This window comes from Pelobates fuscus, chromosome 1 (assembly GCF_036172605.1).
Source record: "Pelobates fuscus isolate aPelFus1 chromosome 1, aPelFus1.pri, whole genome shotgun sequence".
In the NCBI taxonomy this organism is placed as follows: domain Eukaryota; kingdom Metazoa; phylum Chordata; class Amphibia; order Anura; family Pelobatidae; genus Pelobates; species Pelobates fuscus.
Window position 1 is genome coordinate 225,894,993 of NC_086317.1, and position 13,031 is coordinate 225,908,023.

Sequence of the window (13,031 nt, forward strand, 5' to 3'; positions counted from 1 at the left end):
GACCAATCAGTGAAGGAGCCCCCATTCAAATGGGGTTTTGCGCCCTTTCTCCTGATTGGGAGCCGAAACCGCTCTCCTCCCTGAGCGCTGATTGGTGTGATTTGGTTTGCGCCTTTTTTTCCAGATTGGTTGTTGCTTGGTTTAGGCGCGAAGTTTGACTTCGCCGGACTAAACTAAGCAACGCTGTGGAACTAATTGCAGCTATGCACAAAGCCTAGAGCACCAGACTTTATACAATGATTTCTCGGGCTCTGTACGTCTGATGTCCCCGCTATTTGCAGGGATCTTAGTTGGGACCCGGTGCTATCCAGGGATATATGTTTTACATGTGTGACCACTTCCCGGGGCACAGAGCCCCTAAGTCGTCGTCCCCCCCACAGATGTAGAACTGCAACTTCCATGATGCTTTGCATGCCTGTAGAAGGCATTTAGAATGGCAAAGCATCATGGAAGTTGTGGTTTTAAAACATCTGGGAATCTACCTTTTAGGCACCCCTGGTATAACTTGTGCTATATTCGAAGGTAATGTTACATTTAAGGCCAAAGAAGAAGAGCTGGAAGCATGGCTGAATTAGAGCTTTTTCCAGTTCAGCTATTTTGACCTTATGTTTGAAACACACTTTGGATTCTCCCTTTACTGAATCACCCGGTATATGTTTTAGCTTTTTTTGTGTGTGTAGATTATGCTCCTGCAGTCTCATTGCTCAATTCTTTGCAGTTTCAGAATTAAATCACTCCTCACCTTTCTGATTTACTCAGCCTGGGTGGCGGAGGAAGGTTCCATTTTCAGTCAGTGTGTCTGCTTTAGAAGAATGTCTCCTGCTCTGTTAATTGAAATTTAATCATATACATGAGACTTTTGCAGTATTCTAAATTAAATACACTGCAATAAGGGACACAAAATGTTTAGAGAAGTTTCTTAGGGAGGCTGTGAGTCACATATAAGGGAGTTGTGGCTAGGGCTGTATAAACAAAGTGATTTAACCCCTAAATGGTGTTTTGGTACTTATAGTGTCCCTATACACTGTAAAGTGAATTTTGTTTTTTTTTTGTTATTCTTTATTTTTGCTGTGCATATGGCGTTAGACTGGCACGGGGTACCCCAAAGGCAATCCTCGTGCTATTCAGGCATTAGTTACAATGGGATATTCATTGGTACTTGCACAATTTTTGGTTAAGTGACATAACTGAACAAATGCACATTTTTATAGATATACAAGATAATACTACGTGTGACAGAAGATAAATCGGTGTGTGAACTGGCGTTTCTCTGAGACACACTGTAGAGATAAGAAAAGAGAAAAAAATATACTAAAAAAACAAACAAATAAAACACAAAACGCAATAAAAGAGAGCATATTATTCGCTGGTACTATATGAGCTATGAACACGTTAATGCTTAATGAAGTATACATGCAGCCCTTGTCTGGTTATGTGTTCATGTCTATATGTTTAACAGGATAGATGTAGCCTATAGAGAAAAGCTTTAAACATGCGCTGATTTTTCACCCCCGTTTAACCCCTCACCAGCTATATGGAAGTCAGTAGTTATGTGTCATGAAGCTGGTTTGTGTAGTGTAGCGGAGTATGGAGGCAGCATAGGGACCAAAGCTTTGGTACTGTCCTGTTAGGTACTGTCCAGGCCAGTGGCGGATCAACAGACCCCTCGTGGTTCACTTGCGGTATAGTCCGGTGTCTGCCTCTGGTAGGGGCTGGAGCCCCGCCGCCGTGCTGTGTCCGAACATACTTCGCATCTGCAGGACGTCTGGTCTTGTGAGTCAGCATCTTTGCGGTGCTTTGAGAGTCATAGTGTGCAGGGTTTCGTCGCCGGGGCACTGTCTCTCCCCTCCGCTGCTTGCTTCCCAGTGTTGCCGCTGTATTTTAGTGGGCTTGCCTCTCTTGGTCATCCGTAGGCTGGTGTCTGCCCTGAGCGGGAGCTGGGTGGGTTCCTCAGAGTGCTGCCGCTTACCGGTCCGTCTTAGTGCAGGCTGGGTTGTAGGTGAATGCCGGATCGGTCTTCCAGCAGAGGTGTCGGTCTCTTCAGGCGATTATGTGACATGTGCCCAGTGCGGCTGTTGTCTCCCGCATACTTGAGCCGCGCTGGTTTCGCCGACTCTCCGTGCAGCTTGAGTGGGAGGCACAATCCGCCTTGGTGGCTATGAGTGTGAGCTGAGAGCTGGTCTTCCTTTTGCCGGCTGCGCACGTGGCGCCCGCCATTTTAGGTGCAGCGGCTGGGCTCTCTGGCCTCGATTGCAGTGTCATGTGTAGGGCCTCAGGGTGAGGACCGGGATCACCCCCACCGGTCCAAAGGAGGGGGAACGGGGCCGGGCCTGCGCCGGTCCGCACACTCAGCTGGGCTCCGTGGTGCAGGAGAGTGGGGCAGCGGCCGTCCGCCCCACTCACCGCAGGAGAAGGCCCCATTTAGGTCAGCGTGTTTTTCTCCCCCAGGGGACTGAAGCTCGATGAGCCAGCCTCTCCCCGGGTCCCGCAGTCTCTCAGCTCTGGGTGTCTGTGCTGTTGGTCAATTTTCGGGTGGTAAGACATGGTTGTTAGAGAATATATTTTAGTTGGTTGCAGGAGCTGCACAGACCTGCGACCGTCCAGCTCGGCGCTCTGGCCCCGCCCCCGTAAAGTGAATTTTTAATGTTAATTTGAGTAAGGAATCTTTATCTGTTGTTCCCCTTTGGGGGTATTGGTTACTTATTATTTGGGTTATCCCCATTTTTGTCCTTACCACACAACCGATATTTGCCTCTTTCGGTTTTATAAGGCAGCACAAGAAATTCTCCAGGCGCTCAAGGTGTTAAAGCCGCAGGCAGTTTTAATAGAACAAAAGGAGCAGCAACGTTTCAACCTGCTTGACCTAACTTGACAAAGACCTCATAGCAGGTTGAAACGTTGCTGCTCCTTTTGTGGGAAGTTTGACCCATATGGGAAGTTTGACGATGGAATCTACAGGATTTGGCAACATGCTGGATGTGAGGCTCAAAGGTGAGACCAGAGTCAAGTATGACGCCAAGACAGCGCGCTTGCAAGGATGGACTGATGTTGGTACCACAAACTTGAAGGGAGAGCGAAAGAGGAGGATCAGTATTAGGAGGAGGAAAGACAAGGAGCTCAGTTTTAGAGAGATTGAGTTTCAGAAAGCGGGAGGACATCCAGTCAGAGATGGAAGAAAGGCAAGCAGTGACACGTTGCAGGACGGCAGGGGAGAGGTCCGGGGAGGAGAGATATAGCTGGGTGTCATCAGCGTACAGGTGGTAGTGGAATCCAAAAGAGGTAATAAGTTTGCCAAGAGAGGCAGTATAAAGAGAAAATAGAAGGGGACCAAGGACGGAGCCTTGGGGGACTCCAACCGAGACAGGGCGAGGGGAGGAGGTATCATTAGAAAAGGAGACACTGAATGAGCGTTGGGAGAGATAAGAGGAAAACCACGAGAGGACAGAGTCACAGAGACCAAGCGATTGAAGAGTTTGAAGAAGGAGAGCATGATCAACGGTGTCAAAGGCCGCTGAGAGGTCAAGAAGAATTAGTATGGAGTAGTGGCCTTTGGATTTAGCTGCGATTAGGTCGTTAGTGACTTTGATAAGGGCAGTCTCTGTAGAGTGGAGAGGGCGGAAGCCAGATTGAAGGGGGTCAAGGAGAGAGTTGGAATTGAGGAAGTGAGACACACGGGTAAAGACAAGTCTTTCCAGAAGCTTTGAGGAAAAAGGGAGCAGGGATATGGGACGGTAGTTAGAGAGGGTGGATGGGTCGAGGGATGTTTTTTTTAGTATAGGTACTACAGTGGCATGTTTAAGAGAAGATGCCAGAAGAGAGCGAGCAGTTGAAGATGTGTGTTAGAGAAGGCACGAGACAAGTGGTCTGATAAGGTGAGATGGGACAGGATCAAGCGGGCAAGTGGTGGGGCGAGAGGAGCAAAGAAGAGCAGCCACCTCTTGGTCAGTAGCTGGGGAGAATGTCTGAAGGGTAGGAAAGGCATGATCTATGTGTGATTGAGAAACAGAAAGGCAAGGAGGGGAGAATTCTTTCCTTAGCTGTTCAATCTTGTCAGTGAAGTAACATGCAAAGTTATCAGAAGTAAGGTTAGTTTTGGGGGTGGCCACAGCAGGGCGAAGAAGAGAATTAAAGGTGTCAAAGAGACGCCTGGGGTTGCGGGAACATGAACTAATGAGAGAGGAAAAATAGGACTGTTTGGCAAGGGCAAGGGCTGCACTGTATGAACACAATATGAATCTATAATGGAGAAAGTCTGATTGGGTACGAGACTTCCTCCAGGAGCGTTCAGCACAATGGGAGCATCTTTGCAGGTAGCGCGTTGATTTAGTATGCCATGGTTGGGGGCGGGTCCTCCTTGAGGTGCTTGTTTGGAGTGGCGCTGCAGTGTTCAAGGCAGATGTAAGAGTAGAGTTATATATGGAGATGGCCAGTGAAGGACAGGAGAGGGAAGGGATGGACAGCAGTTGTGAATCAATGTCAGCTGACAACTGTTGGAGATCAAGAGAATTAAGGTCCCTCCTGAGTTGAGGGGGGTGAGGCTGAGGTTGTTGGGTGAGGGGGTACGCAAGAGCAAATGATAAGAGGTGGTGATCAGAGAGTGGATATGGAGTGTTGCAGATATTAGTTACTGTACATGCATAAGTGAGGATTAGGTCAAGGGTATTGCCAGCTACATGCGTGGGAGAATTTGCCCACTGCGATAGCCTGAGGGAGGAAGTCATTGAAAGTAGTTTAGTGGCTGCAGAGGTCACACTTCTACTGGCTATCTTCCTGACCGCCACTAGAGGCGCTTCCGCTGTGAGGACACTGGGGAAAACACTATAGCATTAAGAATACAGGTTTAATAAGGCAGCTGCACAAGAGTAAAACAAACACATTGAAAACATAAAGGTAAATATGAGATGATCCTCCAGAAAGCGATCTGTGTCTGCATAGGGCTTCCAGTATTGCTGTGATCTTTAATTTCCTGGCAAAGAAGATTGTTTTTCATAAATCAGCAGTAATTTCAATCTTATCTGCTTATTTTTGCCCAACCAGGAAGTTAAAGCTGCAAGCACTTTATAAAAGAGCACCCCAATAAAGTACTAACAAAAGTAAAATTGCCGTAAAAAAAACATGAATACAAGTATCAAGTGTTATCTATGATAGAATTAAAAAACATCTTAATATAGTTTATGTATAACAATGGACTTGGTCTTTCACAATACAGAGGGTATTTAAAATAATTAGAAGCTGGCTGTTAGCAAAACAAAAACATTTAGCAGGTAGAGGCTATTCCAAAACAAAAGCTTATTTAACATTGTACTTTAATCCTGTATGACCAATCCTTTTTCCTCTAACATACATAATTTTTGTGCGGTTTCAAAGAGAGTATATATAAAATAAGAAGAAATGGAGGATCTCATTGAAGAATATACTAATGCATCCCCATTGCAACAACTGCCAAAGGTCCACAAGTCTTTTGAACACCCTGTAAGTATTATAGCTGATAACGGTACACTACTTAACTGATTATATCAAACATTAGCTCTGAGCAGTGTTAATTTTGTCCTTAACAATTTTAGTCAACTAAAATTTTTGAGATTTAGTCGACTGAAACGAAAACAATTCAGATGACTAAAATACAACTAAAACTAGAATGGCATTTTAGTCAAAAGACTATGACTAAAACTGAATTGAAATTTGCTGCCAAAATTTAAGATTATGCTAGCTTTAGTGTACTAATAATCTTAATTTTAATAAGGACTGGAGGCGAGTATTTTGCATTAACTCTCTTTACTAAACTCCACAGCAGTAAAGAAAAAAACGTAAAGTAACAAGTAAATCACTGAGCAGCACAGTATATAAGGGTCATGCTGCCTGCATAACTTCCTCTTTCTTGAAGCGACATCCAAGTCCAGATAGATGCTCGAACGTCCAGAAACTCAACGAAACTGTAACTGTGGTCTCTGGCGAGCGGAACTTGAGTAGACTCCAGGTAACGAGGTAGGAGATAAGACCAAAACGAAGTCGTCATCCCATCTTACGGAGTCGTGAGGTTAATCAACCAGCGATCAGTGGAGGTCCTGAAGAGGGTTACACTGAAAGGAGAGTATAAATCGGTTAGGTACTGAACCGTAACTGTTCACGCCTGTGTGCTTTAACAGAATGGAGTAAATTAACTCAATACAGACTGATTGTAAACTGATTATAGAGTAAAAAAGGTGTGACATGTAAGTATGTTGTACGACTAGAGTGTCTGTCTAGGTGGCCGTACGGGCATGGAGGTGGAAGAGATTCTGGATGTGTCCAGTTGGAAGAGAAATCACTAAATAAATCCCAATATCCGTCACCTTCAGATCCACTCCCCCGAAGAGTCAGGGTAGGGAACAGAAGGGAGGGAAAATACTCGCCTCCTGTCCTTATTAAAATTAAGATTATTAGTACACCAAAGCTAGCATAATCTTAAATTTTATAACATGACAGGAGGCTTCCTATTTTGCAATTTTAACGCTGAAGAAGAGACATCCCAGCAGAAGGGGGAGTGCGAAAATAAAATGTACGGAAGGTGGATTCCCGAGACCAGTCTGCTGTTCGGAGAATATCCGAAAGGGACACCCCTGCCAGGAAGGCTGATGATGCCGCCGCTCCGCGGACGGCGTGGGCGCCGAAAACGGGGTCTATACCTGCGAGGGAAAGGATCCAGTGGATCCATCGGGCCAGAGTGGTGACCGAGACCGGTGCTTGGGGGCGTACGTAGGAGACTAGGAGTTGACCCGACGTAGAGGGGCGGAGTGAGGAGGTGACCGAAACATACCTGCGGAGGGTGGACACGACGCAGAGCTGCGGGTCGTCGGGGAAGAAGGGGTAAAAAAACGAAGTCGATCCCGACTTAGTGCGACGAGAAATGCGGAAAGTGACCCCTTCAGGGGCCACCTCGAAGGCGTCAACATCGAAGGCCCGAACATCGGAAACCCGTCGAAAAGACAATAGACAAAGGAGAAAAGCGAACTTAGCGGATAGTTAGCGTAGGGAGAGGCGGTCATTCGGAAGCCAATCCCTGAGAAAACGAAGGACTAAACTCACATCCCATAGGTGAGGGTATTTGGGGGCCGGGGGGCGGCGGAGCCGCATACCGCGGAGTAGGCGGCAGACCAGAGGGTCTTTGCCGACCGGGAGATCCCCGACGGGGGTGTGAGCCGCCGAAATCGCGGAACGAACGACGTTGACCGAACGGTAGGAGCGGCCAGCTAAGAACAAGGAGGAGAGAAAATTAAGAATCATGGGAATAGGTGCTGTAAATGGATCGGAGTCCCGTTCCATGCACCAAGTAGACCAGGAGGCCCAAGCTGAAAGTTAACAGCGTCTAGTTCCCGGGGCCCATGAGTCCCATAAGAGGTCCCTAGCAGCCTGCGATAGTCCGCTGACTCGCCAGGAACCCCGGAAAGAGACCAAGCCACCAGGGGTAGCCGGTCTTCCAGGAGGAGAGGGTGGAGATACCCTTTGGGATCCGTGAGAAGGTCCGGGAAGGATGGTAGGAGGAGAGGGTCCCTGTAGGAGGAGGCCAGGAGGTCCGGGAACCATGGTTGGCTCTGCCACAAGGGTGTTATGACAACTAGTTTGATCTGTTACGTCCGCATCTGGTGTAGTGTTCTCGCAATCATGGAGAATGGGGGAAAGGCGTAGGCTCCTGTCGTTGGCCATTGTTGGAAAAAGGCGTCCGTCGCCTTGCTCTCTGGGGTCGGGAGCCAGCTGAAGAATTCCAGAGTCTGGTGATTGTTGCGAGAAGCGAACAGATCCAGGTGAAAGGGACCCCTCCGGGCTGCCAGGGCCCTGAAAATTCTCGTGTTTAGCTTCCAGTCGCTGACGTCTCTCCAGTGGCGAGAGAACCAGTCGGCTGTGAGATTGGTCTCTCCCGGTAAGTATTCCGCCTGTAGAGTGATGTTGCGAGGAAGGCAGTAGTCGAATATGTCCCTCGTGATATCCGACAGCAGGCGTGAGCGAGCGCCTCCCAGGCGGTTGATGTACTGGACTGCGGATACATTGTCCATGCGTAGGAGGATGCAACAGTTGGAGCTCTTTTTGTTCCCCTTAACAGAAAAAAAAATCTAATCTTGGCTTACCTATTTCTTCTATCAGAATGTCTGGAGGCAGAGGGAGAAGCCATAGCTATAAGAAAAGAAGGAAGAATTTTTAAAAGAAGATAAAAAACGAGACTGCTAAGAAAAAGAATATTAGAAATCCTTTTACCTTCTCAGAAGTAATATGATCCTGGCAGCCAGGGCCGGATTAAGAGCCCAGTGGGCCTGGTGCTGATAATTATGATGGGCCTAATTACAAAATCTTATTGACCAAAAACACTAAAACAGTCCTACCTCCTAAGCATCATGTATCTGATGGAGATGATGCTGTAGGGAAACTCATAGGATGCAACTATGAGAAAACACATAGCCTTTGCTAATCTCATGCTTTCATCTTTAAAGTAAACCCATACCCCCTAACAGCAGTGTCCAGTAAAGCAGGAAGTCTATGGATGCGGTAAAAGGGTGGGCTACTGACACAAATCACATAACCAGAACGGCCGAAAGGGCGAACATACACAAAAAGGGGGAATGTCTGTGTCCCTATGTCTTCCAGTCCCTTAGTGTTTGTGTCCTCATGTCTCCCAGTGTCCCCATGTCACTAGGGGACATTGAGAGACATTGGGACACTGGGAGACATGGGGACACAGATACTAGGGAACACTGGGAGACCTGGGAAATCTGAGACTCTTGGGGACACTGGGTGACAGACACGAGGGGACACGGGGAGACATGGGGCACTGGGACACTGTGATATATAGGGGACACTGGAGACTTGATAAAAACCTGGGTACAGGTCAAAATGTTGCAGTGTCCAATAAACCTGCTTAAAGCTATCACAGTGAGTGCCTGAGATTTTTTTCTTTTATACTAGGGGACACAGACACTACGGGCACAGAGACACTACGGGCACAGAGACACTACGGGCACAGAGAGACATGGGGCACTGAGAGACATGGGGTGTCCAATAAACCTGCCTAAATCTATCACAGTGAGTGCCTGAGATTTTTTCTTTTATACTAGGGGACACTGAGACACTAGGAGACATGGGGACACAGAGACATTGGGAGACTAGGGGACTTTGGGAGTCTAGGGATCACTGAGACACTAGGGACACTGGCACACTACAGACACTGAGAGACACCAGGGACACATGGGGATACTGAGATACTAGGGACACTGGCTGGGAGACATGGGGACACTGCCATGTCTCCTATGTCTCAAAGTCGCCCAGTGTCCCCATGTCTCCCTGTGTCTCCATGCCTCTCAGTGTCCCCATGTCGCCCAGTGTCCCCTAGTGTTTGTATCCCCATGTCTCCCAGTGTCCCTTAGAGTCTGTGTCCTCATGTCTCCCAGTGTCCTGATGTCACTAGGACACTAGGGGACACTTAGAGACATGGGGACACTGGGAGACATGGGGCCACTGAGCCACTAGGGACAGTGGCTGGGAGACATGGGGACACAGACTAGGGGCCACTGGGAGACATGGGGCCACTGTGTCCCTAGTGTCTCAGGGTCATGGGCATCCGAATGGGGGGGGGTAAAGGGGGGTACTTGCCCCCCCCCCACGATTTTTCAGCTTGTGCTGCTATTTTTCGTTTTAGTGTGAGAATACAGTGCAATACCAGCGCTGGCCAGTAGGTGGAGAAAGGCAGGAAGCTACAGCTTATCCCTGCCTCTCTCTCATGACTGAAACCGCAGGGGAGCTGCACAGAGACAGCCTACAGAGCAGGAAGGTGAGGGATGGGGGGTGGGGGAGACCGCATAGAGGAAGGTAAAGTAGAAGGAGCAGAAAGGTTCTGCAAGGGGCAGGAGGGGTCAGCAAGGAATAGAAAAGGGCAGCAAGAAGCAGGAAGGGGTCAAAAGGTTTTCAAGGAGCAGGAGGGTAAAGTAGAAGGAGCAGCAAGGAGCAGGAGGGGTCAGCAAGGAGTAGAAAGGGTCTGCAAGAGGCAGGAGGGTTCAGCAAGGAATAGGAAGGGGCAGCAGGAAGGGGTAGGGACGGTCTGCAAGGAGCAGGAGGGGTCACCAAGGAGTAGGAAGGGTCTGCAAGGAGCAAATGGGGTCAGCAAGGAGTAGGAAGAGGCAGCAAGGAGTAGGAAGAGGCAGCAAGGAGCAGGAAGGGGCAGCAAGGAGTAGGAAGGGGCAGCAAGGAGTAGGAAGGGGCAGCAAGGAGTAGGAAGAGGCAGCAAGGAGTAGGAAGAGGGAGCAGGAAGGGTCTGCAAGGAGCAGGAAGGGGCAGCATGGAGTAGGAAGGGGCAGCATGGAGTAGGAAGAGGCAGCAAGGAGCAGGCGGGGTCAGCAAGGATTAGAAAGGGTCTGCAAGGGGCAGGAGGGGTCAGCAAGGAGTAGTAAGGGTCTGCTAGGAGTAGGAAGGGGCAGAAAGGAGTAGGAAGGGTCTGCAAAAAGGAGGAACAGTCTGCAAGGAGCAGGAAGGGTCTGCAAGGAGCAGGAAGGGGCAGCAAGGAGCAGGAAGGGGCAGCAAGGAGCAGGAAGGGGCAGGAAGAATCAGAAGGAACAGAAAGGACCAGCAAGGGGCTGCAAGAAGCTGGAAGGGGCAGAAAGAAGCAGGAAGGGCAGTAAGAAGCAGGAAGGGCCATCAAGGAGCAGGAAGAGCCATCAATGAGCAGAAAGGGATCAGAAAGAGAAAGGAGCAGAAGGGCGCAAAATAAGCAGAAAGTAGCAGAAAGGTAAAGGAGCAGAAGGAGCCTCAGAAAAAAAAGAAGACTGTGTCAAATGAAGGAGAAGAAAATGAGATTGGAGCACTTAATTCTGGACACCACATCATAAGGCGTTGGTACCTGGGCCTGGCAAGGAAACTTTGTACCTTCTCATCTCCCCAGGTAAAAACAAACAATATCAGTGTTAATGTGTTCACTTTTATTTACTGAGTGTCAGGAAACACAGAGTAGGGGTAGGGGTGCCGCTGATTGGCTAGCTGGGTCAGCTAGCACTCTAAGCCAATCAGTAGCTCCCCATTCATAAAAACGTAAAACATTTTTATGAATCGGGAACTAGCGATTGGCTTAGAGTGTCAGCTGACCACTCTAGCCAATCAGCGGCACCCATGCCCAACGTCAATCTGCACTTCCTGACACTCTGTTTCAGAAGTCGAATACCACTGAGCGACCTGGAGATCTGGAGCTGAAGGAAGCCTTTGGGGGTAAACCATTTGAGAGCGGTTTCACCCCTTCAAAGAAAGAGCACCCAGGGGCCTCCTTGCATCACAGCATTTTCATTTAGATAAAGTTGTTATGGTGACCAGAATGTTCCTGTAATTTGATGAAAGGAACACTATAGTGTCAGGAATACAAACATATATTCCTGACACCATAGTTGTGAAAACGCTATTCATCCTTGCTTTATGTGAAAATGACTATGCTCCTTCCCTTTCATGACACTGTCAAAAAGGGGCCAAGCATGGATGTCATTACAATTATGCCCCCCCACGGAAAAATTCCTGCGGACGTCCATGCTCAGGGTCCCCATGTTCCCCAGTGTCCCAATGTCTCAGCGTCCCCATGTCTCGGAGCTGCTGTCTGGACTCTCTGTGCAGAGCTGCTCCCCCGCGGATCAGTGAGTAGAGAGAGGCAGGGAGGGAGATGCCGTAACTTCTTATCACTGCCTCTCTCCACACAAACAGCGACCCCTACTGGCCGGCGCTGGTATTGCAGAATAATCTATGTTTATACTGAGACAGACATTTGTATTGCCGATATTACTGCAATACCGGCACCGGCTAAGCAGCCTCAAATACCTGAGTAATACTTCTGAGAAATACCTGGCAACCCTAAGAAATACATGAGAAATACCTGGCAACTCTAAGAGTAGTGTGTAAAAAAAAAAAAAAAAATTTTTTTTTTTTTAAACCAATGGGCCTATTCCATGGGCCTGGGCCTGGAGCTGCAGCTCCATCCGCCCCTATGTTAATCCGGCCCTGCTGGCAGCACAATTCGCACAGAAAACGCCAAAGCAACAAGGTACAGCAGCGTTTGAATTTTGCGCCATGTAGTTGCTAAGTAACTGAGCTGCCAGAAAAAAAAAAGCATAAACTTATACAGCACCTGCTTACAGAACAAGGATAACAGGTAAGATGTAATCCAGATTTATAGAAGTCAGCAGCCTGATAGCAGCACAAGAGAAGATTACTCAGCTAAGCTTCTCCAAAAGCTCTTGCCCCTTGTGGAGAATAAGCCCACTCCACATTATAGATGGGGAACATGCATCAGGGGATTTTTAAGGTAACCGACCCCTATAAAACAGATATACTCATTTGTATATATACAGCACCAAATTCAGTTTAGGGAATTAAAGAAACACAAACCCCTGAATTGTGCCTTCCTGAAATCCAGATACATAATCTTCATGTATGACAATCTCTAAACTGCACACACCGAACTCAGTTAGTTCTGCCCGTGCAGCCTGATTACTGAGTTCTTCAGATGAAGAGAGGCTGAACTTCATCTGGTAAGCCCACGGTAAACGTGGGAGGTGGCCAAAAAATAAAATCTGACTGCAGAAAATTCCTGTTGTCCGACTGAGGACAGAAAAAAGACTGAGGTATGGAGGGAGGAGGAACCCTTTATGCCTACAGCCTCGTTAATTGTTTAATTGTTTTCTGTCCTGATCCGGCTGAGGGTGGAGCTATCCCATAAGTGATGCTGCCATGATTAGCCAGGAATCAATATTTATTTAGGCTTAGCCCCTGTTCGTATTTTTTATACATTATTATTTGTTTAATCACAACTACTGCCTGATACTATACATTTCTCAGTGTGAAGTTTTATATTCAGAATATGCATTCAATGCAAAAATGTTGATTTTGAAGGTGCAGTGAGAGCTTTGTGCAGTGAGAGCGGGTTAGGGGACCTCATTGGATCATAACTTTTGTTAGAACAAAAAGTTTTAAAATTGCTTAGAGTTCCTTTATAATGATTAAACTTTAATATGAATACATCAATTTGAATAGAAATG